At 40.2% G+C, this 26,758-nt stretch overlaps 1 protein-coding gene across 2 annotated transcripts in view; it reads left to right on the plus strand.

Annotated features, from left to right (window-relative positions):
- Positions 1-13,041: 13,041 nt before the first annotated feature.
- NR1H4 (nuclear receptor subfamily 1 group H member 4) overlaps positions 13,042-26,758 on the plus strand; it is an 81,077-nt gene continuing 67,360 nt past the window's right edge. For both annotated transcript variants that reach the window (XM_043441597.1, XM_043441598.1), the window contains exon 1: positions 13,042-13,176. The gene's annotated coding sequence lies outside the window, so the exon portion shown is untranslated. The remainder of the gene's footprint in view (positions 13,177-26,758) is intronic.

Below are 26,758 nucleotides of genomic sequence, written 5' to 3' on the forward strand. Positions count from 1 at the left end.
TATGTATATAAAACTATTGATAAAGCATTTGGGAGGTTGGCTTGAATCAAAGAGACCTTCAGGGACCATCCCAAGAAACTGTCTAAATCATTTAAGACCTTGTTTAATTGACACCGTTTTACCATAAAGGACAAAAGCTGCAATTTATTCAGGATTTACTCTGTGTTAGGCCCTGTTCCAATTTTTTACACACAGGATCTCTAAATCTTTACAGCAACTTTGTGAGGGTGATATTATTGATACTCCCCATAGCTCAGGATGCAGACACTGGGAAGCAGAGAACATGACTGATTCAAACTCAGGTTGATTTGTGCAGTGACAGCTCAATTTAGAGGGAGGGTTAGTGATACTGTATTCTCCCTCAAAATCTTTTAGCAACTTTGTATTTTTCTGATGGAAAGTTTTTCTCTGAATCTCATTTAAATTGCTCATGCTGCAGTCGAAGCCCTTTTTCTCTTTGTCTCCTTTGTGACTACAGAGAACAGCTGGTCACCATCCCACTGACAATGCAATGATGCATCGTTCAAGGAGGGGACAGTAATTGTCCTCCTTCAGAACTGACAGTCTCAGCTCCTTGAACTGTTTTCCCTTGGCCCTATTTTCCCCCAAACCTTCAATTACATCTTTGTTTCTTGCCCAGTCCTTTGAGGACGGCTCCACAGATTAACTCCTCACCAGCACTAGATGTGGGGCAGGGTGAGGTTCAGGCAGTTTGACTTTATGTTCTTCTGAATTTCCTTAAAATGAGCATCACTGGGCTGATTCTAATCTGCAGTCAGCCTCAGGGGCCCCTTGGAGTCCCTCCTTGGATCCCTCCAAATGCAGGTCTTAGCTTCCTGTGCGTCTGCTCCCAACTATAGAGGGCACACAGACCTCCGGTGACCTTCATCTCATTTTGTTAAAATTTTTCACGTCTCCCTATCTCTGCCTCTCCCCTTAAAATGCCCTTCCCCCACTCTTCAAATATCCTCACAACTTCCTTATCTTCAAAGGCTTTGCTCAAAGACCCAGGCCCCCCTGATGGCCAGGAGAATGGACTCTCACCCACCTCCAGCCAGCCATATACCTTTTCTATTTCTCTCTAAGGTCTTTTGACTTTCTGCTCAGAATATCTGTGTCCACATCATATCATTCATTTAAAAATTGATTGGCAGTTTTATTTTTAAAATAGGCAGTGCATGCAAATAGTATTCAATCCAAAATGTACAAAAGGCACACACTACAAACATTTTCCCTAATACTTTGTCCCTGCAGAGGCAAGCAGTTATTGTTATCAGTCTCATATGTATTCAATATAATTCTAGACATAGCCTATGTATCTAGTTTGCAATTTTATGTATGTATTTAACAGCAAACACATTTTTCTGTACTTTCTTTTCAATTAGTAATATAGCTTGAATACTATTCCGTTATAAGCGTCTTTATCTTCTTTGTGGCTGTGTAATATTCTCTTTCGTGGCTATACAGTAATTGACTTCACCAATCCCTGGTGAAGGACATTTGGTTTTAAGAGGAGAGGATTTAGAATCAGACTACCTTGATAAAATTCTTCTCATCGCTTGTTAGTTATATGACCTTGGGGGAATTACAATAGTGCTTTCTTCCCAGGCTTCCCTCGTGGCTCAGATGGTACAGAACCTGTCTGTAATGCAGAAGACTCGGGTTTGATCCCTGGGTAAGGATTATCCCCTGGAGTAGGAAATGGAAACCCACTCTAGTATTCTTGCCTGGGAAATCCCATGGACAGAGGAGCCTGGCAGGCTACAGTTTATGGGGTCGCAAAGAATCAGACACAGCTGAGGGACTAACACTTCTTCCTAGGTTGTTGAGAATTAAATATGTTAATCAATGTAAAGTACTTAGAATAATGTGTGGCACATAGTAAGCTCTTAATAAATGCTAGTTTTTGCTTGGATTATTTCCCAAATTTTGCTATTGCATTCTATGCTGAAGTAAATGACCTTGAACATAGGAGTGATATCCAGATATTTAGCAACACTTATAGCACCAGCACTGACCAATCAGAATGAGGTTGGCCATAGTGCTGAGCATGATCCCGGAGCCCCTGCAGTATCACCCATTATATCTTGAGTTACTAGGTCTCGGCTCAGGTCGGTACTTACCAATGAGTAATGCAGGAGATCTGGGTTTGATTCCTGGGTCAGGAAGATACCCTAGAGAAGGGAATGGCTACCCACTGCAGTATTCATTCCTGGAGAATTCCATGGACAGAGGAGACTGTGGATTACAGTCCATGCGATTGCAAAGATTTGGACATGACTGAGTGACTAACACTTACTTTCTTTTTCAAGCAACAGTTTCAACATTTTAACAATCAGTACAGCGGTTCTGGAATATATAGGCGAATTTAGCTGTTGTCATGCATCATTTCACCTATCTGTGCATATATCTTTTAGAATAAATTCCCCAAAGTGAAATTGCTAGGTAAAAGCTCATGCACACTTGCAATTTGTCCTTCTTAGAGGTTATACCAGTTTATATCCCCATCAACAATAGATGAAAGTGCTTACCCTCACTGGCACAGTATGTTACTGAATTTCTTTTTATCTTTGCTCATCTGATAGGTGAAAAGTGATATCTCAGTGTGGTTTCAATTTGCATTTCTTTTATTATGATTGATTTTGGATATCTTTTTATATGCTTCTTGGTCATTTGTATCCTTTTTGTTTCATCTTTTCATGCACTTTACCAGTTTTTCTTTGGTGTTGTTGATCATTTTCTTATTGATTTGCAGGAACTCTTCATATATCATATTACATTCACTCTTTTACTTAACTGTGGAGATTCATTGGTCACCTACGGCAGGCTAGGGATATAGAGATTAAAAACAACCACAGAAATTGCCTCCAAAGAGCTTACAGACTCATGAGGGAGACAGACAAGGAAATAAACCATTGTGATAAAGAATAAAAAGTACTGTGAGATGGGTTCGCCTGGGATGCTTTGGGAGTGCAGGGGAGAGAGAGCATTTGTGTGGACTGTGTCTGATTAGGGATCTGCAAAGGATATCCAAGCCTCTGAGTAACACATGCCTAAATGCTTGTCCTTTGTATAAAGACTGGTGTTTTAAATACCTGGTTGACTCCTCTTCAGACTCATTTCTAAGAAAATCAGCATTATTATTTCATTGTATCTGATTCTGCTTCATGGTCATGACTTATATCTGGCAAACACAACAGGAGTAGTGTAGATACCCCACCGCTACTCTAAAAGCATACTTTCCTGATAGTAAGTAGCTTTGTCTCCGTTGAAGACAGATAGTTTACCATTGAACTATCATCTAAATTTCCCAAACAGATAGAGGCATTTCCAAATATAAAATAGGCCATATCCCCAAATGTGGTCCTTTGTTCTATCTATTAACAATCTTTTTCAGCAACCTTTGGGTTTTAAATGCAGGTTGGACATAATATAGCACTCAGGCCCAACAATGACCTTCATCTTTCTATTGCCTCTTTTATTTCCCTTATTGAGAACCTGCTGTGAATGTTTTAAATCTAATTAACCCGTTTAGCAACACATGGCATTAAATGGGTCATCTTATTTTAAGACCGTTTTTTTTTTTTTTTTTTAATGTGTTGAATGCAGTTTGGACAATCCACTCCAGCTGGGGCTGGAACAATGGAACACAAGCCTTGGATAGAACAGAAACTCTAAACAGCTTCTCTTCTGTGTTGTTCTAATGCATAGCAGACTTTTGAATTCCTGTATCATAAACCATCTAAGCAGCTCGTACTTGATCCCCCGAGGTACAGAGTCACTGCTTCAGCTCTTAGCAGTGCCAAAGTAAATAATTCCATTTTTTTTTTTTTTTAATAATTCCATTTTTTATCAGAAAGACTTCCTGTTGTCTGAATTAATACACTGGACCAGCTACATACTTTGTGGGGCTCAGTGGAAAATGGAAATAGAAAGACCTTTGTTGAAAAACTAAGAATTTCAACAGAACAGCAGCACGATGTTAAATCAAGCGTATGGTCTTCTAAGTGAGGGGTCCTGTGTGACCAAACAGGTCACATACTCATGAGGCAGCCCTGCAAATGGGTTGCGGAAAACTACAATATGTCAGCCTAGCACAGCTGATCCCTTCATCAGGCCTGTGGCACCACAGATGCGGAAGGAAACTTGGCTGTCCTCTTGTTGAACATCCTTATCTTCCAGGTAGGGAAACAGGCATGGAGAGATTGAGTTAAGATCCAGGCAGAGCTGGGTAGCAGCAGAGTCAGATCTATAACCAAAGATACAGTGTGACTAAAATACATGGACAAGAGAGGTTCAGATTACTTATCACACCCTTTGAAATTGATCATTTCTCCTATTCTAAAACCATGACTTAGGTTATGTGTACCTTTGAGAGTTTTGTCACATTTCTACCAATACTTTTCCAACAAAGAAAGTAGATGGGATATGTGTCCTTTCTCTTTGCCCTTGGCTTCCCACCCCACCAAACTATGTCCAGAATCCAAGTCCATGGGCACTGATTCAATGATCTTTTGACTGATCACATGCTTTTCAAACTTTCTTAACTCTGACCTTGGGACTTCGCTGAAAGTCTGGTAGTTAAGACTCTGCACTTCCTATGCAGGAGGCGCGGATTCCATCCTTGTTTGGGGAGCTAAGATCTTCTGTGCCACACAGACAAAACAAAACGAGAAATCAAATGTCAGAAACTATAAATGAGTACTTGTGTAATGTCGGGGATGAAAGTGTCTTTCTGAGAATAACACCAGAAGCATCAGCATTAAGAAAAAGACTGATGCATTTTACTTTGCAAAAACTAAAAAAAGAATTTCGTATGTTAAAAGCATCCATGATATCAGTCCTCTGTCAGATACATGTATTAAATATTGTCTCACAATCTAAAATAAATGTAAATAAATAAGCAAACAAACTTTGACCTTACAACTGTGTTATACTGAAATCTAGTTTGCAACAACACCCGCATACATAAGTGACACCACTTCCTTAATCAGTGCTTACCTTTCTGCTTGCAAAGGAAATATTTGCTATGCTATTTAAAAATGCTATTTCACTGAAACAAACAAATGCTGGTCATGACCTACTAAACTGATTTTGGGAACAACAATGGGTTATATCGTGCCGTTCAAAAACCTCGTTTGAATTTCCATGTTGATTCTCTACTGGGAGGGGTAGGTGAGGACTGGAAGCATCTCACAGAAATGCTCTTCTGGAAAAAAGAATCACCAAGGCCCCCATGTGCTGGCCAAAGGGCAAGAAATAGACACATTTGGATCCTACTAGGGGGATAAAAATTGGCACGATCTTTCTGAAGGCAGTTTGCTAAGTTTACTAGAGTCTTGGAAGTGTGATCACTCTGACCTAGTAACTCTGCCTCTAGAAAACAAGGCCAAGGACATAATCACAGATGTAGCCAAAGATTTAAACTACCAAGGATGATCATTGCAATGTCATTTATAATGGAGGGAAATTAGAAATAATTCAAAGGTTCAGCAGTAGGGGTTCAGTCAAATGAGGGCATATGCCTGTGAATTCAATAATACATCTCCATTAAATTGTTTGGTATTATGTATGTAATGAAATATTTAATAATATCAAAATAGTTATGATACATTAAATGAGAAAAGCATATTCAGAACAGTATATGCCATATGACACCATTTTTTAAGAGAAGACTTGAATGTATCTATTTTTCATTAAAGAGTTTGGGAGAAACTATATCCCAGTGTATTCTATACACTATATCATAGTGTATTCTGTGACTCTGTGGGTTTTAAGAATATTGTTGTTCAGTTGCTAAGTCATGTCTGACTCTTTGTGACCCCATGGACTGCAGCATGCCAGGCCTCCCTGTCCCTCACCATCTCCCAGATTTTGCCCAAGATCATGTCCATTGACTCGGTGATGCTATCCAACCGTTTTATCCTCTGCCACCCTCTTCTCCTTTTGCCTTCAATCTTTCCCAGCATCAGAGTCTTTTCCAATGACTCGGCTGTTCACATCAGGTGGCCAGAGTACTGGAGCTTCAGCTTCTCAGTCCTTCCAATGAGTATACAGGGTTATTTCCCTTAGGATTGACTGGTTTGATCTCCTTGCAGTCCAAGGGACTCTCAAAGAATCTTCTCCATCCAGGTTCAGATGAAGGTTTAGCTGCATTCTTCAACATCTGCAGGAGGGTTCTCTCCCTACTGCAGACCCAGTGACTCCAATGAGTCACTTAGAATAGCTGAATGCAGAGGTGGGTGGAGCCCTTATAGAGCTTCTATTGGTAATTTCTGGAAAATTTCCTATCTAATGGGGCCAGATGCATCCCTTTGCTGTTTTATGGTGCACATCTTCATGTGACATTTCATATTGATCTTCACAATAAAAGAGGAATTTTCCCTGTTGTTGCTGGTACTGGGAGAAAATTCAGACCCAGAGATTGACTTGCTCAAGGTCATATGGTTAGACTAGTCAGAACTCAAATCCATGCCCCTGACACTAACATCAGTGCTTTCAGCAGTGCCTCTACCATGGTGCCCTTGGTTTTGGAAGCTTCTTCTGGTTATGAAAGCACAGCTTCTTGAGAGTGGTGTCTTACTGATAGCTTACAGTGAACAATGTTGGATTTGTGATCTCCAAAGAAGATTTAGCTTCAGGACCAGGGACCAGGCTTGAATATGCAGAGCTTTTGTGTAGCAGAGTTTTATTAAAGTATAAAAAGGACAGAGAAAGCTTCTGACATAGACATCAGAAGGGGGAAGGAGAGTGCCCCACTTGCTAGTCTTATCAAGGTCTTATATACTTTTACCAGACTCACTCCCACAGCATACATCTTAAATTAACAAGATTAGAACTAACAGTAGAAAGGTCTTACCAGACTCACTCCCAGGATATACAATTTAAGATAACAGGATTAGTTAGAAGGTTCTTAAGAAGGACAAACATGTCCTCGAGCAGGATACATTGTTATATAGTTTAAGATGAGTTGTTTTGTTGTATAATCATCAGCTCTGGGCTTAAAGAAAGTTAGTCTTAAAGATTATTGTCATAACTCAGAATTTAAAAAAATATATCTTATGTGACTAAGACAAAGCAATGTAGAATAAAACATTTATTCCTTTCTCCTCCTTGAGAGCCCTGGACTTCTTATCAACCTATCTAAGAATTAACTCTCTCATTACCAAGGAAAAGACATTATTCACAGCTGTAAAGACCATTGCAGATGGAACTTTCTGATAGATACATGTTGGAGCAGAGATTAATGCTCACAGGTAAGCCTGAGTCAATAGGAAAAGAGGCCAGCATCAATGACCCAAGCTCTTCCTTCCTTCCTTTCTTCTGTGCATCTTAGTGTCTGTCTGTGAAGTTGAGTGCCCTGGCTCTGTTCTCTGTGTGATCACCCAGGCCTCCTAGGCTGGGTTTCACCTTGGCTGTCCAAGTATTCAAAGTTCACCTGTTCTACTTCCCATTTTTACCTCAGGATATTTTATAGTCCCTGATCTGGGGTGAACTCAATCATTAGAGTTGAGGAGGGAGTGGATTTTTCCAAAAAAGGACGAAACCTGGAGAAGATAAGAAAGTCAACACATTAACCAAGAAACACTATCAATGAATGGAGAGTTTTGTTGTTTTTTTTTTTTTCAGAATGGCTTTTCTACTATATACTTAATACTGTATAAAAGTTGGTCACTGTCAATATGGTAATGACTTCCTTCATCTGTATTCTATTCAGCAACTAATTAAAATAAGCCAGTATTGAGAAGCACTTCATAGAATAAATATTTTGATTTCACTTTGCTTGGATTGATTGTAGAACAAAATATAGGAGAAAATATCGCAGTTTTGGAGAAAAGAACTGAAAGCCCAGCTTTCTTGCTTTCATGAGCCATTGAATGTCTAACTCTTACTTTCCTCATTTAAAAAATGAAGAAAATACTTCATAGCTCCTAAATTACAAAGACAACATGTAAGAAAGTCCTCATTCCCCCAATGGTGGACTGAGTCAACTTGCCCTGGCCCATGAGAGCCAACAGTTTTCAGGTTTTTCTGAACTGGTTGTTAAACACAGCACCTATTAAAAGTTAAATTACATTAACTTATAATTAAAGACATTTAAAAATCAAGGGTAATATGTACTTAAAACTCTTTACATTCTAACTATTTTAATTTCACAATTATGTATGCTCTCGTGGCTATTCACATCTATTGTAGGTGAATGGTGGAAATTCTAAGCAATTATGTGCCTCTGTACATCTCTTTCCATCTCTGTGTTCAGTCACATCATAATGATGGCTTGAAATTGACCACCGTGAAGATATTCACACCATGGGAATGAGCTAAATGAACTAAATCTACAAATCTGTACTTCGTTTACTGTTTTGCTAATTGTCTAACACTGTTTATTGATGCTTTTGTGCTAAGTCACTTCAGTTGTTTCTGACTCTTTGTGACCCCAAGGACTGTAGCCTGCCAGGCTAGGGGAAATCCTTGTCCATGGGATTTCCCAGGCAAAAATACTGGGGTGGGTTGCCATATCCTTCTGTAGGGGATCGTCCTGATTACACCCACCTCTTTTACATCTCCTGCATTGGCAGGCGGATTCCTTACGTCCAGTGCCACCTGGGAAGCTCCAGTGTTTCTCAGCCTCAGCACTATTGACATTTGGGGCTCAACAATCCCTTGCTCCAGAAGGATGCGCTGTGCGCCATAGGGTTTTTAACAGCGTCTCTCTTCTCTACCTACTAAATGCCACCGGCACTCCCTCCGAGTTGTGACAACCACTGCTGTCTCCACATATTGCCAATATCCCCTGGTGGGCAAGACTTCCCCCACTTCTTCCCTGTTGAAACCCGCTGGCCCAAGGGGTTGGCAGACTAAGGCTGGGGGACAAAATTTGGCCTATGGATGTTTTTGTACAGCCTGCGGGCTAAGAAGAGAGTTTAAATTTTTTAAAGTTTGAAAAATATGACAGAGACCAGATGTGGCTGCAAAGCCTAAAATATTTACTTTTTGGCCCTTTAGAGAAAAAGTTTGCTGACCTCTGGTCTAAGTTGTGGTGATGTTAATAATGCAGATTATTTACATTGTGAAGAGCACACACGAAACATTGAATAAATGCTCTTCCAGTATTTGAAAGCTATTATTTGATTCAGCAAAAAAGCTGTTCATATCTCTGATGAACTAGTGAATTTCCAACATATGTAGTATTGGAGCCAAAAGAGCATTCAGTTTAATGAATGTAATTTGTGTGAGACTAAGAGTTTAACAGTACATCATGTGTGTGATATCAGGAAAATAAGTGTATTGGGAAGGAGTTAATGGAATGGAATGCAGGTCCATTTGTCAAACCATGCTTGAACTGCAACCATAAATTAGCTACAAGAGTTCAGCAATATTTTCCTCCTGACATTTCAGACTGTCACATTCGCATGCCTGGACTAGATCTGAAGGATCAAGGGTGAAAGGTACTGAGAAGGATAAAAGGGAGCATTTCAGGATAAGGAAAGGTTCTGAGGCACGAGCGAGCTTGGAGAACCCCATTAAGTAAAGAGAACATCAGTGTTTTTCAACTAAGAGTGCGGAGGAACTGTGAAGAAATAGGGGTAGTATAGGTGGGGGCAGTGGTGTGCTGGGAAGTGTTTAACAACCAGCTCTCAGGGGGTACACACACACATACACATATACTCCCAGGTACATATACACTCTCAAGTTTATTTAAATTTTCTCTGATGTAACCGATGTCTAATATGTTTTTACAAATAATAATAAAATATACAATTTATATAAGTATATAATTGTATAAATATATACAGTTTATATATGCAATTGTATATATGTATGTATACAGCTCCAGGTAGTCAGCTGATTCTCACAGAATTCTTTCAGCCTTCACCTTCCACAGCTGATGAAGAGAATGAAGTCATGACAAAGGCTTTCATCATCCAAGAATTGGTCTGGGAGTCATGCCGGAGCCCCTTGGGCAGCCCAGAGCGGCAGAGTCCACTGTATGTCATGGGAAAGACTCTTCAGATTGGCAGAGGAGTGTTTACCAAGGCTAGGTTTTCCCTCTTCCTGGTAATAGAGGGTAGGGGTGGTGTGCTTCAAGACAGAAGAAGCCCATGGGGTAGGGAGTCTGAGCCTGTAGGACCCACAGATGCTATTTAATTATTAAATATAGCTTTCCTAATAGATTTAAGTGTAGGCCTTCCACCAAGTTTTTTCCATAGTTTGCTATGATCCACACAGTTAAAGGCTTTGGTGTAGTCAACAAAGCAGAAGTAGATGTTTTTCTGGAACTCTCTTGCTTTTTCAGTGATCCAGTGGATGTTGTCAATTTGTCCTCTGGTTCCTCTGCCTTTTCTAAATCCAGCTTGAACATCTGGAAGTTCACAGTTCATGTACTGTTGAATCCTGGCTTGGAGAATTTTGATTATTACTTTGCTAGCATGTGAGATGAGTGTAATTATGCAGTAGTTTGAAGCCTTTCTTTGGGATTGAAATGAAAACTGACCTTTTCCTGTCCTGTGGCCACTGCTGAGGTTTCCAAATTTGCTGATATATTGAGTGCAGCACTTTCACAGCATCATCTTTTAGGATTTGAAATAGCTCAACTGGAATTCCTTCACCTCCACTAGCTTTGTTTGTAGTGATGCTTCCTAAGGGCCCCTTGACTTCTCATTCCAGGATGTCTGGCTCTAGGTGAGTGATCACACCATTGTGGTTATCTGGGTCATGAAGATCTTTTTTGTATAGTTCTTCTGTGTATTGTTGCCACCTCTTCTTACTATCTTCTGCTTCTGTTAGGTCCATACCATTTCTGTCCTTCTTTGTACCCATCTTTGCATGAAACATTCCCTTAGTATCTCTGATTTTCTTGAAGAGATCTCTAGTCTTTCCAATTCTATTGTTTTCCTCTATTTCTTTGCATTGATCACTGAGGAAGGCTTTCTTATCTCTCCTCGCTGTTCTTTGGAACTCTGCATTCAAATGGGAATATCTTTCCTTTTCTCCTTTGCCTTTAGTATCTCTTCTTTTCTCAGCTATTTGTAAGGCCTCCTCAGACAACCATTCTGCCTTTTTGCATTTCTTTTTGTTGCAGATGGTCTTGATCACTGCTTCCTATACAATGTCACAATCCTCTGTCCACAGTTCTTTAGGCATTCTCTCTATCAGATCTAATCCCTTGAATCTATTTGTCACTTCCACTGTATAATCAAACTGTGGAAAATTCTGAAGAGATGGAAATAACAGACCACCTGACCTGCCTCCTGAGAAATCTTTATGCAGGACAAGAAGAAGCAGTTAGAACTGGACATGGAACAACATACTGGTTCCAAATTGGGAAAGGAGTACATCAAGGCTGTATATTGTCACCCTGCTTATTTAAGTTATACGCAGAGTACATCATGTGAAATGCCAGACTGGATGAAGCAGAAGTTGGAATCAAGATTTCCAGGAGAAATATCAACAACCTCAGATATGCAACTGACACCACCCTTATGGCAGAAAGTGAAGAAAAACTAAAGAACCTCTTGACAAAACTGAAAGAGGAGAGGGAAAAAAGTTGGCGTAAAACTCAATATTCAGAAAATGAAGATCATGGCATCTGGTCCCATCACCTCATGGGAAATAGATGGGGAGACAGTGGAAACAGTGTCAGACTTTATTTTTTTGGGCTCCAGGATCACTGCAGATGGTGACTGCAGCCATGAAATTAAAAGACGCTTACTCCTTGGAAGGAAAGTTATGACCAACCTAGATAGCATGTTAAAAAGCAGAGACATTACTTTGCCAACAAAGGTCTGTCTGGTCAAGGCTATGGTTTTTCCAGTGGTTAAGTATGGATGTAAGAGTTGGACTATAAAGAAAGCTGAGCACTGAAGAATTGATGCTTTTAAACTGTGGTGTTGGAGAAGACTCTTGAGAGTCCCTTGGACTGCAAGGAGATCAAATCAGTCAGTCCTAAAGGAAATCAACCCTGAATATTCATTGGAAAGACTGATGCTGAAGTTGAAGCTCCAATACTTTGGCTGTCTGATGCGAAGAGCCAACTCATTAGAGAAGATTGATCCTGGGAAAGATTGAAGGCAGGAGAAGGGGATGACAGAGGACAAGATGGTTGGATGGCATCACCAAATCAATGATATGAGTTTGAGTAAGCTCTGGGAGATGGTGAAAGACAGGGAAACCTGGCATGCTGCAATTCATGGGGTCGCAAAGAGTTGGACATGACTGAGCAACTGAATTACAACAACAAAATGTATTGGGTGTTTCCTCTTTGTCAGGCAGTTTTATAAACATTTTATGCATTTTAAACTGTGCATGTAATTCTCACCACCACACATAGGACAGTTACACCATCCTCATCTTATAGACAAGGAAACCAAGACTCAGAAATGCTGAGTGTCTTTCCTGAGGTTGTAGCAGATGAGCAGGTATCTCACCAGAGCCCCACACTTTACGCTGCTATGCAATTCAGAAACCAGAAGAGAAGAGTGAGAGGCCAAGCAACATTGTTCTTCAGAAGGGAAGTGGTGGTAGGCCTGAATCAGCAGAGGAGCACAGTGGGTTGGAAACAGGAGACATTAGAAAGATGAAATCTGCATTAATCTGTTACTCCTTGATACAGAAAGCCCAGGAGAGGGAGAGTCGAAAAGGTTCAGAGTTGCTAACTTCAGTCCCTTGTAGGTGGTGGAGCTATTGAAAGCAGTTGGACAAAGAGAGGGAAGATGACAATTCAGTTTTAGATGATGTGTGCAGAAATCGGGGTACCTGGGACCCTTAAAACACAGCCTGCGGAGAAGTGTTTTCAAGGCTTCAGGGCGCCCCTCTGCTTTGTTACAGTCCCTGTCCAGGGGCTTTGGGAGTTCGTCCTGGGAATCTCGAGCATGTCCCAAGGTTCCTTTCTCTGTTTATATCATTTAGCAGGGAAAGGACTGTTAATGACTAATCTCTGTCCATGAGGCACAGAGCCAAGGCAGAGATGCTGCTGCTAGGCGGGAAGGCCGCCCGTGACTGGCCCCGGCTCCTGCTGGAACTCCCTCCTCCTCACCCCACTGTCTCCTGGACTCGCCCCAATGCAAAATCAGATCCTGAGCATTTGTAGCAAAACCACTGCGTTTTGGAGAGGAAGACTGGACTCAGAATCTTCCCAGGGCTTTGAAAGTTCACCTCCAGCCTAAGACAATCTCAGTGAGTACCTAATTCCTCTGGGAGTGGGGTATCCATCCCAAAACAGCAGAGGGGACATTGTCATTGAAAGTTTCTCTTTAGCATCAGGAAGTTTGGTCGATGAATGAATTCTCAGTTGGTAGAATTTGATGGTTTTTAAAAAAATAAAAAAATTCTTCAAAACAAAGAAGCAGAAATCAATGGGTAGTACTCTACTGAAAAGTAAATTGCTTTTCTTACTGAAAAATTATTTTGGAATATCTTTTCAACATTGTGATCACCCAGGAGAATGACTGGAGACCGTAAATTTCAGAAGTGTCTCTCTTCTGATTCCGTAGGCAATCTCGTCTGTATAATGTGCTGTGATTTATCAAATCCTAATGCAAGTTAGGGAATATTACTAATGTCAGAAGACTTCAGATCTAGGACTTGGATGACATTTAAGCTATGCTTGATTGAAAGTTTTTCCTAGAAGAGTAGGTTTCAAAAGCTTTCTCTTTGGAGTCCTACTGCAAACTTTTCTATTGGTTTCCATTTCTCATATTAGTATCAGATGGAAATATTAAAATAAGATGGAAAATGTTAGGAAGAACTTTATTACTAAAATTCTCCAAGGTCTGAATCTGCAGATAAAGCATCTCCTGCTCTACATGCTGCCATAGGGTATTAGGCAACTGTGAGCAAAGCCTGGGTCATATTTCTCTCAACTGAGTTTTTATTTAGAAGGGAGGGGCTGGGGAAAGGGATGCAAATGACTCATGCTGGATCCTTGGTCTGAGAAACTCACCTGAGCTTTAAAGAAATCTGATGATGTCACTGATCCTGCCTTAGAACCACCTCAGCAGTATCAATAAGGGGAATAGAGACAGCCAACGCCAGGATTTTAGTGTGTTTTGTAAAATGATAGACACCGTTGTCTCTGAGTCTCTCCCACCCTCCAAATTGTGGACTGTGCCATTTGCACCGTGGACTCTTCTGTTTGGCTGAGAATGTTGCAATATGGCTGATGCAACTAGAGTTAGCTGATAAAATACTGGCCAGGGATGATGCTTTCTCCTGAGACCCTTCATCAGGATTTGCAGCATTGCTTTCCACCACACACCTCTGCCCTCTCCCCACCAGTTGGAGAAGCAAAGTAATGTAATTCCTGTCCTTCCTTTTATTTCCACACCTCCAAAATCTGGCCACATGGTGGTGGAACACCCAGTCATTGTGTTTGGAAGGAAAAGAAAAGAACTGTGTATGCAAGAGCATGTACCAACATGTCAGAGACTTTGTCTAAATTGCCTGTTTCGTTCTCACAATAACCCTGAATGGAGGTTCTTATACTCATTTTTACCAATGAGAAAACTGAGGCTCAAAGGGAACAAGTAACCTGTCTGCAGTCACACAGTTAGGAAGTAACAGGACCTGAATATGAGGGCAAGTCTTTTTAACTCAAAAGTTCTTTTCTTGCTACCTCGGTATTGCTGGAGGTTGGGAGAATTTGAAATCTGGAATGATGGGAGGGGAGCAGGTGGACCAGACCACAAATGTTTCAGGTTAACAGGGGTGATTTGTTAAGACCTAGCACAATTGTGAGGAGAAGGCAATGGCACCCCACTCCAGTACTCTTGCCTGGAAAATCTCACGGACAGAGGAGCCTGGTGGGCTGCAGTCCATGGGGTCGCTAAGAGTTGGACACGACTGAGCGACTTCACTTTCACTTTTTACTTTCATGCATTGGAGAAGGAAATGGCATCCCACTCCAGTGTTCTTGCCTGGAGAAGCCCAGGGATGGGGGAGCCTGGTGGGCTGCCGTCTATGGGGTCGCACAGAGTCGGACACAACTGAAGTGACTTAGCAGCAGCAGCAGCAGCAGCACAGTTGTGAAGATTCCCAGAACTTCTTAGGGCATTTTCTAATAACTACACTCAAGCAGGGCAAGTGGAAAGTTATTAGCACTACTTGCTTTAACCCAAAGGTCAATCTAGGAGAGCTGACTGGACACCTCAGTTATTGTCATCTTAATTAAAGATTCGGTGAACCTTCCCTGGTGTTGTGATCAGGGACTTTCAAAAGGCGCTCAGAACTGCTGTGTTTCACAGAAACCTCGGGTTATGAACACCAGGAGAATACGTATCGCCTTGTGATAGGTTTTCAGAGACTTGCATTGTCATTAGGTGGGTGGATAAAGAAAAGAATGGAGGTTCATGTTCTTTTCTTGATAGGGAGTGGTTTTCCTTCGTTTTGCTCAGTCTCATTTTTCTCTTAAATCTTAGCAACATACATCACGAAGGGGCTAAGAGAAACAGGGACAGTTTTTTCTTCCCAGGTATCTCTTGTTGCCCTGATGTTTTCTACCAGTGGAAATGTACGAGGCGTCACTCTATGCATCCTCAGTCACCCAGCTGCAGGGGACGCAAAAGTCATCAGTACCTAAAAACATCCACCCTCCTCTCTTCTGCTACTTCCCTGTTCTTTCATCCCAGTCTGCAATCCCCTGGAACCCTTGCCCTCCACAATTAGTTATTTTCTCCTTTAGTTTGCCCCTTTCCAGTCTGGGCAATAAAGGAACGTCTGCTCTTCTTTTTCTCTTCTTTGTAAACTTGTTTCAGTTCAATGCCAATATAATGCAGCTTGATTGCCAAGGGAAGTATTGTATAAGAAAGAAAGTATTACGCAGGAAAAATATGTTTTTTCCTTGTTAGGTCTAAGAATGACAACAGTTCTGGCGACCAGAATCAATAGGTGTGACTATAAAATAAATTTTTATTAATTTTAATTTTTCTGTATAAAAGTCCAAATAAAGCTTTGATATTTCAGTTCCCATTTTAAATAGAAGCAGTGCTACAGTGAACATTCTTGTGTACCTGTGCAAAGCTTTATCCAGGGAAGATACCTAAGAATTAGAATTGTACTTTTATTTTTCAGAATATACTGCTAAAGTGTCCTCCAAAAAGATGTAACAACTATGCCCCCACTAGCAGTGTGTGAGAAGGTGTATTTCCACACATCTTCTTCAATTTTTAATATTATCAGACAAAAAAGCATTGATAATTCAGTAGGTGGAAATAGTATCCAGTTGTATTAATTTGCATTTTTCTAATTAATAACTAGCTTCAGATGTTTTTGTATGTTCATCGACTACTTGTATTTCCCTTTTGGTGAATTTCCTCTTTGTATCCTTTGCCAGTTTCTTCCTTGAGTTGTTTATCTTTTCTGTTTTTATTTATAGGAGTTAGTAATATGTTGTTTGTACTAATTTTTGGCTGTTATTTATGTGGTAAACACTTTCTCCCAGTTTATTTCATATATTTAGCTTTGTTTATGGTGTCTTGATTTTAATGTAGTCAAATTGATTCTTTTCTTGTTTGTTTCTTATTCAGTCTTTTTTTCAATGCCCTAAATTCATAAAGATCACAAATGTGTTTTTCTATATTTTCTCCCAATAATGTTTATCATTTTAAAAGTCTTTAGTCCACCTGAGACTTAAAATGATACAAGATAGGACTTTTAAATTTTTTACCCCAAAGGAATCATCATTTTTCTTGATATTGGGTCTTGAATAGGCCTCCGTTCTCCACTGGTTTGAGCTGAGTCCACTCACTGCAGCATGGAGGACAATGTATGGCTGCTTAGAAGACAGCCTGCTGCTTTCCTCCTATGGCCATCCCCCCTGCATGCCTTCTGCTTAGTTTAGTGCTTACTTCTTAGAGATTAAATTCACGAACCAGCCCCCCACCCTCAAAAAGACTTTCTTTCTCTCCTAGTCACATCCATGCTTAACACGCATCAGTAAGACTCCCATTTAGAATAAATTTGAACTCCTTATCATAGTCAACAGGCCATAGAGAGGTGCTTACTCTCAGACCTCATCTCCTGCGCTGCCCCTTTGCTTACTCATCTCCGACCTCACTGGGCTTTCGCTGTTCCTCCAGCACCCCAAGCCAAGGTCCTTAGCACTCGCTGACCACTCTGCCTGGACTTATTTCCCCCTTTTTCGGCTTACTTCTTCTTCTCCTCCACATCTCAGTTCAAATGTCCACACTCTAGAGAGCTCTTCTAGTCACCATCTCTAAAATAGTGCCTAGTTCCCAGATGGCGCTAGTGGTAAAGAACCCGCCTGCCAGCGCAGCAGATGTGAAGACGCAGGTTCAATCCCTGAGATGTGGAAGATTCCCTGGAGGAGGGTATGGCAACCATTCCAGGATTCTTGCCTGGAGAATCCCATGGACAGAGGAGCCTGGCAGCCTACAGCCCATGGGGTCGCAAAGAGTCAGACACGACTGAGTGACTTCGCATGCATGCATGCACATCACTTTATCCCTTATCTTCTTTATCTTCTTGTTATCATCATTCAAGACCTTACTACTTGTTTACTTGCAAATTATCAGGATTTTTTTTTTTTTAATTCTGTCTCATCCATCATTCTATTTCCAAGACCCAGATCAAAGCCTGGTGCATGGTGAACGATTAATGAATGCTGAATGAGTGAAGCCTTTGCTTGTGCTCCTGAAGGGACTTGTGCTTACCTCTAGTATAGCAATCCCCATACCGTTTTACTTGGGTTGTTGTCCTTATCTGACTTTTCCACTGAGCCTCTTGAAGGATCATGATTTTTTTTTTTTTGGCCTGTATCTGTTCAATGCCTGACACAGAATCAATACATATATATTGAATGAATAAATATGTGAGTGAATGAATTCTCTTGGCATTGATATTGGAAGTGGACATTGAAATGCCACTTTAAAAGAGAAAATGTAGTATTTTTAAGCAAGGGCTCTCTTTTTTAGACCCAGTAAAACAAAAGACAACATGCCATACTGTTCATTTTGGGAGATTGTATCAGTTATCTAGTACCATGTAACAAGCTACTGCACAACTTAATGGCTTAAAAAGATAGTAATTTACCATTTCTTATAATTCTGTGAGCTGCCTAGGTGGCTGTTCGCTGGTTTTTCCTGAGCTCAATCAGGTAACATATCAACTGGAGGGTCAACCAGGTCTCATTCTCACGACCGGGGCCTTGATGCTGGCTGTTGACTGGGATAATTGAAATGACCCAGAGTCTTTGTCCTGGAGTGTTTCATTCTTGGCTTCTTCATGGCATGGGGTCTCAGGACAACATCCCAAGAGGATGAAAGTGGAAGTAACAAGGTTCTCTTGAGGTTTACCTTCAGAAATACAACAATTCTGTTGGTCAAAGCAAGTCATCAAAACAGCTCATTCAAGGGTGGGGCTTTACTTATTTCTAAGAAGAATTGCAGAGTTAGCTTTTGGTTTAAGATAACATTGCTCTCATTAAACCTATTTGCTAAAACGCTTTGTGGATTTCTTATTAGTCTTTTTGGGACTTGCTCCATGCCTGAAAACTTACCTCCTTAATTTTTTGAGACAAACTTCTCTCTACTTTGGACACATCAAGTGTTGTGGGATAATGCCTGGAATTCTTAGAAGTTCTTTTACCTGGTTGTGAGGGTCTCCTAGGCACCTCCTTATGTTTTTTGAGCTCTCAGCAAAGGATCTTATAGCCACATTCATGATTTGATATTTACTGTGGAATCATTTATTTTGAGACTCTTATGTCATATGGAAGAACAAAAGTGTACAATAGTCTTGTTTATCAACCCAGCACATCCTGGACCTCTCACGTGCTAAGTTGCTTCAGTCGTGTTTGACTCTGTGCGACGTTATGGGCCTGCTAGGCCCCTCTGTCCATGGGATTCTTCAGGTCAGCATACTGGCATGGATAGCCATGCCCTCCTTCAGGGGATCTTCCCGACCCAAGGATCGAACCTGGGTCTCCTACATTGGCAGGCAGATTCTTTACCACTGAGCCACCAGGGAAGCCCAAAATGCTGTACTATGCTGTCACTTCAAATCCTGCTTAAAACGAATAGCTCCTTCCTAATTCCTCTCTGTCTTCATGTACCTATCATTCACAGCTAAAGACACCGCTTGACACATTCACCCTACTATTTGGAGTTCTCCTTAATCCCAAAGGGAGCCACAGAGGTACTTGGAGGTCAGTGGGGAAAAGGCTCTGCCACTCCTGAAACCAAACCAGACAGAAACAAACAAAAACCCACAGATTCATTAGGAAACTGTGTATCTTCCAAGTTGAACAGTTTTGCCCCTCTGTGTGTGTTGGGGAGGTGGGGGGATGGGTGGCAGGAGAGAGTGCAAAATACGACCTACTCATTTTTCAGCTTCCTATAGTAAGTTCCTCCCCACCCTTCCAGTTTCTACATGTCCTCACTGCCCTTCCAGGTTCTGTCCACCTCCTAATCCCAAAGCCAAAGCTATTTGTTTTAGCCTCTTTTTTTTTTTTAAAATCATCCCCCTTCTAAGTACAGGTTTCTGTAGCAGTTGTTTATTTCTTTGTAACAACTACCCCAAAGTTTAATGACTTAATTCCCATATTTCCGTGAGTCAGAGGAGCAGTTCCTCTGGTAGTTTTGCCTGGGCTCACTCAAGTGATTCTTTCTGATGGACGATCAAATGAAACAGAAAGTCCAAGATGGCCTCACACAGGTCTGGGGTCCTGGTGTGACTGTCAAATGTGACAGCTTGGATAGCTGAGTGCTCTCTCCGTCAGGTTTTGTATCTGGGGCATCTACAAATAATGTGACAGTTTTCCCGGCAGCATTCTTAGACTGAGGGGACAGAAGTTGCAGTGCCTCTTAAGGGCAAGCTCAGAAGTCTCACAACATCACTTCCGCTATTCTAGTGATCAAGGAAGTTACCAGACCAGTTCAGGTTCAAGGGCTGCGGAAATAGCCTTCACCTATTGATGGGTAGTGGCAAACCCTCATTGCAAAAGGGCATAGGGAATGGGAGAGGCCATGGTGGCCACTTTTACAAATAACAAATGATTTATATAAATAATAGTTGGGATGAGGTGGGAAGTGTGAGGAAGGTTCAAGAGAGAGGGGCCATACATATACCTATGGCTGATTCACGTTGAAATATGGCAGGCAGAAACCAATATAGTATTGTAAAGCAATTATCCTCTAATTACACATAAATTGATTTAAAAAGTAATAGTCATAAAATTTCAGAAGATCTAATGAATTATTTGAAAAGAAGATAACAAGTCAGTCTTGACCATTTTGACTATAGCAGATAATGGGGAGAAACTTCCCTGGCTGTTAAGAATGAATGTTAAGTAGAACAAAAAAACTATTCCTGGTAGCTCTCCAGGAAGAGAAATTAACAAAGGGAGCTTTGGGAGGATTATTAAAACTATTTCCTGGGGTGGTCAGTCCAAGTATAAAATGTAGGGGATCACTGCTTAAGAGATTTCCAACAAGAACGGATTTTCACTTCACTAATTAGTACTCCTTTGTAGGGAAGCAGCCTTAGTTGTCAGGTTTTTTTGTGTGACTAAAAAAAAGTGCTTCTTCAGCTCTTGCATGTGTTTTTATCCTACACCTGTATTTACTGTTGATTCTGTGGCTGAAATAAGACTGATTCTAAAAATGGTTATCTGGTGAGATATATTATTTATTTATTGTTTATGTGTTTAGTTCACTTATTCATTTGTTCATCAGTCAACAAATAATTAACTGTGTATCTAACGTGTACTTGGCCACGGACTGTGACTGGAGATCCAGGGTGAGCACCCCTGGAGCTGATGGTCCAGTAGGGATGTGTGCGTGCATGCGTGTTAAGTTGCATAAGTCGTATCTGACTCTTTGCAACCCTATGGACAGTAGCCTGCCAAGCTCCTCTGTCCATGGGATTCCCCAGGCAAGAATACTGGAGTGGGTTGCCATGCCCTCCTCCAGGAAGAGGATCTTCCCTACCCAGGGATCAAACCCAAATCTCTTTCGGCTCCTGCATTGGTAGGCAGGTTCTTTACCACTAGTACCACCTGGGAAGCCCCCAGTGGGGTGACCGACAGCCAAATCACCACAAAAACAAATGGAGAATTACAGCTGGACGCATACTCCAAGAGGTGCCCAGTGCTATGATAGTTTGCTGGAAATCAGCCCTGGTCAAGGTTGAAAAGGAGGCCTAGAACTAGAATAAGACAAATGAGATAACCTAGGGTGCAAAATGTAAAGAGTCCTGACTCTCGAGTTCATGGCCCTGGGGGTCTTTATTCCAAGTGCTTCTTTTGCACTTAGTTGAAAATAAAGGTTAGCCACTCTTTGAGCCCTATTGTATAACCTCCAAAGCACAGAAGCTCAAAAGTAGAGGTCTGGTTGACTCAAAAATATTTTTATTGTACAACACCTGAAGGAAGTGTACCTTTACATGGTGACTTTATTTTTTATTATTTAAAAAATAATTTATTTTTTGTTTGTTTATCTATTTGACTGTGCTGAGTCTTAGTTGTGGCATGCAGGATCTTTAGTTGTGAGGTGCAACTCTTTGTTGCAGTGTGTGGGATCTAGTTCCCTGATCAGGGATTGAACCCAGGCCCTCTTAGCCACTGGATGACCAGGAAGTCCCTAAATGAAGACTTTAGAAACAGCAAAGAAGTTTGAAAAGAAGCAAAATAATATGACAGGCAAACTTTGTAAAGGCTTACTTAATTGTGCGTATAAACAGATAGTGTTGAAATGCTCTAGGCAGAATTGACCTTGCAGAAATGCCAGCTCACCCTCACTAAGCACTGCTGAGTAGTTAATGACAGTCTCAGTGGGAGAGTTGCATGAGAAAACATGAATTTAGAGTTAGGTGGTGGGTTTACACCCCACTCTGGTTCTTACTAGCAGCATGACCTTGGAATGTTTGCTTAATCTCTCTGACCCTCAGTTTTCTCATTTGTCAAGCGTATATATTATTACCTACTTGGTTTATTACAGATCAAATGAGATAACATAGCATGAAAGCTGCCGCATAGTAAGTACTCATAAAATAGTAGATATTATTTTAATCTATTTTCACAAAAGATGTAAAGGTTACTGTGATAGCAATAAAGGTCATCCAGTTCTTACAGGGCACTACTCTCAGAATAATGTGATCACAATGGCCACACATTGTCCTTTAAATCTCAACTTCGGAAAGGATCTATTCTCTTTTCCCTTTTTTCCCCCATGAGAACAGTTTGTTTGTTTGTTTTCTTTAAAACTTTTTATTTTGTATTGGAGCATAGTTGATTAACAATATTGTGAAAAACCTTTTTATTTTGTATTGGAGCATAGTTGATTAACAATATTGTGATTATTTCAGTTGAACAGTAAAGGGACTCAAACCATACATCTACAAGTATCCATTCTGCCCTAAATGGAAAAGATCTGTTTTTCTAAATCTGTATTTTGGCCCTGGAAAGAATCACTTTGGTTTGATTACTTCTGGGAAAACCAAATCCCCTGTGAAATAAAACCTTTTCTTCTAGAACTCCTTTCTCTTTTCTCTTAGGAACATTCTTTCAGCCTTGGGCTGAATCCAGGACTTCTGCTGAGCATGAAATGATGATGGTTAGAAAAAGTTTATTTTTTATTGCTCTTTGTGAATGAACTACATAGATGTCCCACAAAGTGTATGCTTTACCACCAGCAACTGGGTTTATCTGAGAAAAATGTCACTGAGAAGGGTGACTTTGGGTGTGGAGAGTTCATGGGGAACCAGCACAAGAAACTGTTTTTTTATCTTCATTTTCTGAGAGCTGAGATTCTTCTAAATCAGAGTCAAGGCCGTTTAATTGCAGCAGAGTCTTTCCAAGGTCTCTTCCAAATGGGTTGTGCTAAATCAGAGAAGCTCCATCCACCATGAACTCCCTGTGACACACACTATCTAAACAAGTACAAACTGATAGCCAGAAAGTAGGAGTCCAAGCTACCAGTCACTCTGTGTCATATCACTTTAAAAACAAATAGTGCTTACCACTTCTGAAATGATTCCTGGGCCCTTAAGTTAAGGCTTACATTACATCATAGTACAAATAAACATAAAGTAAAATAAACACTTTGTCCCTGCTTCCACCAGTACCGGAGTCTTAAACTTTGTATCATAGCCTGCTTTCTCTTCTTCCCCCTCCTCTCTGTAAACTGTACTCAAGTCACTTCCTTTCCATCTTTACAGAAACCACCTTGCTTTGAACCTAATCATCTCACTTCCGGAATGAGAATTTCCTGAATTTTCCTTCTCCTTTCACTGCTTACCCTCCTGTCCCGGTTTCTCATAAGAGTAAGCTTCTTGAACATAGATTTTATTGTGCTATTAAAATTTCCAGCAGCACCTCATTGACCACAGTTAAAAAGTCCCCAATATTTTATAGCTAGGAATTACTTCCTCCTCAAAGCCTCAAAAATGTGTGTGTGTGTGTGTTTGTATGTTTAAGAGTGTGTAAGAGAAAATCTCTGTTTGAGTTTACATATCTTTATAAATGAGGAAATTCTTCAGATATATAATTTCATTCATTCTTTTAAATTATGAAATATTTCCAATATGAACAACATTGATTAATATCATCAGCTTTCTTGTATTTAACCCCTAGATTAAGGGGAGCATTAAAGATGCTTTGAAATTCCGTATGTATCCACCCAGTCATTCTGACCACGTCCTAAATGTGGATTCAACACTTCCAGGCTTGTCTCTACAGGTTAGTCAGGGATCACGAGCTTTTTCTATAAAGACCAGAGAGTGAATATTTTAGGCTTTGCAGACCACATGCAATTGTGTTGCAACTACTTAACTCTGCCACTGTGGTGTGAAAACAGCCATACAATATGTAAACAGAAAGGCATGTTTGGTTCTGGGCAAGCTAGAATTGGCCTCGGGTTCGTATTTGCTGACCCTCGCATTAGGGTATCAGGATTAATATGTAGCATTGTTTTGCTTATCTTTAAACTTACATATACTATATCAAACTACATGTATTACTCTGCAACCTGATTCTTTTCCTCAATATGAAGTTATTCAGTTTATCCAAATGAATACTTAGTCCAGTTATTTAAATGCTGTATAGCACTTACAAATATACTTACAGCACTATGCATATGCTATTTCTTTATTGTACTCTTTCATTAATGGACATTTATTAATGTTTCCAGTGTTATTTATTTATTTATTTTTTTACTGTTGGAAACAATGCAGTCAAATTTTTGTGCCTGTCACTTTCTCTATGGACATTTATGAAAGATTACCTTATAATTTTACATCATTCTATTATTTTGATTTTTAAACATTTAGCTGAGGGTGTATAACGGGGCAGAGTGTTAAGTGCGTAGTTGCAGGTTATAGATGAAGCTATGAAAGGTCAGCACTGGTTCTCCATTCTAGTCTTCTTCTTTTTCTTTTCTTCAATCGCTGGGTCAGGAAGATCCCCTGGTGGAGGAAATGGCAACACACTCCAGCATTCTTGCCTGAAGAATCGCATGGACAGAGGAGCCTGGTGGGCTACAGGCCGCAGGGTTACAAGGAGTCAGACATGACTGAGTGAGCACACACGCACTAGTTGATTTACAGTGTTGTGTTAGTTTCTTCTGTAGAGCAAAGGGACTCAGTTATACACACGTACATATACACATGTTCAATATATTCTTTTTCATATTCTTTTCCATTATGGTTTGTCACAGGATATTGAATACAATTCCCTGTGTTATACAATGAAGTTAAAGTCATTCAGTCATGTCCAACTCTTTGCAACCCCATGAACTGTACAGTTCATGGAGTTCTCCAGGCCAGAATGCTGGAGTAGGTAGCCTTTCCCTACTCCAGGGGATCTTCCCAACCCAGGGATTGAACCCAGGTCTCCTGCATTGCAGGCGGATTCTTTACCAGCTGAGCCACAAGGAAAGCATGTGTTATACAGTAGGACCTGTTGTTTTTCCCTCCTGTATATAATAGTTTCTCTCTGCTAATTCCAAACTCCCATTCCTTCCCTCCTCATTCTAATCTTCTCATGTTTCATCCCTCTTGACATCTGTCTTGGGCCACAGATATTATTTCTGTGTATGCATAACTCTGCCAGCTGTGAGAGGGGATACAAAAGGAGCATAGCTATGGTTCCTGCCTGCTGGGAGTTTACAATATAGTGGAGAAGACAACAGATGAACTTAAATCATTAGTGACCACATGAGGAGCAGGGAAGATAAATGATAGGGGATGCATTCCTGGAGAAGTTGGGACATACATGAAAGAAAATGTACAAAATTGAGAGTTATAAAAGCATGTTTGAATAAATGAAGCCACAACTTGCCCCTAAAAGACTAAACTGAATATTATAAAGATATAAATCTTCCTACCTAAATATATAGGTTTGGTACCATATCAAACTCCCAAAGAAACTTTTCTTAAAGAATGTGATACAAGATGTGATAATTTATCATAGAGAATAAGAAAGTAAGAATATCTTAGAAAAGGTTGAAAACAAATGAACAATAATAGGAAAGGGTGATCTTGATGCAGATGTAACTATATGATCAATGGGAAACTAAATTCAGTCTCAATAAAAGAAAAATTATAAATCAATGGAAAAGGAAAAAAGTATTCAGTAAGCAATTCTCAGAAAAATCACCCTGTACCAAAAACTAAAACTAAAAAGCTTTTAAAAATCTAATATATTTAACTACATACAGTGCAAATCTTTTCAAGTAAAGATAATTAAAAGACAAATGAAAATGTTTGTAATAAATATATCAGAATGCTAGTACACTCAATATACAAAGAACTCCTCTAAGTGAATAAAAAAAGCAAACTTCCATAGAAAGGTGCAAAGGACATAAAAAATATCTATCACATACAGACAATAATGATGTAAAATACATTTCTTTTCAACTTCTTCATATTCAAGGAAATATAATTTAATAGAGTGGGATAGAATTGTCGCTGGCACATTAGAAAAGAATGTTTGAAGTGGGAGCAAGTAATGCCAATGAAGGTGTGATGAGTCAGGCACCCAGATCCACTGCTGGGACGAGTGTAAATTGGAGCAAAATTATAGAATGCCACTTGGCATTTTGTAAATACTTTTCTCTGTTGTCTGAATTTTTAGCAATGACCTCCTTATTTTAAAAATGCTTTCATTTGAAAAATAAATTGTAACAGCTTTTCAGGAAAATAGTGCATGAAGGTAGAGAAGGTATTTTTCTTTATCTGCTGCGATTCCTAACTTAATGCTTTGTGTGTTGATACATGCATGAATTCACCTGAATAGAAAGGATGGCTTTCTGTTAGCAGGGATTTTATCACTAACTTCAGAGATGCTTAGGCGCTCTCTCTGCAGTTGTTCAAAGTTCATTATTAGCCAGAACCTTTACCTGTATTTCTAAGAAGGTGCTCCCCTGGTGTGTGTGCTCTGCCAGTGCTGGCGCTGGCTGTCACCCAACAGTGGCGTCTTCCTTCCTCATCTGCGTGCTCTTTCCTCCACACTAGATGGTTGCCTCCATTTGTGCTCTGGAACACAGAGGGTGAGCCACCCTATTTGTAGAGGAAGTCTACTAAGCACCAATATGAATAGCTAGTAATAAACTTACTCCAGAAAAAATTTGTCTAAACATTTAAAATACTGAATTCATTAGAAATTTTTTTAATCCAAATTTGTATACAAAACTTAGTTATAGAAAATATGATAGAATATTCAGTAATAGACATTCAACCATATGTTAGGATAAAATTCTGCAGTGTAGTGGAATGCAATGGGAACTCAAAAAAGGACAGGGATGAT

This window comes from Cervus canadensis, chromosome 21, assembly GCF_019320065.1.
Source record: "Cervus canadensis isolate Bull #8, Minnesota chromosome 21, ASM1932006v1, whole genome shotgun sequence".
In the NCBI taxonomy this organism is placed as follows: domain Eukaryota; kingdom Metazoa; phylum Chordata; class Mammalia; order Artiodactyla; family Cervidae; genus Cervus; species Cervus canadensis.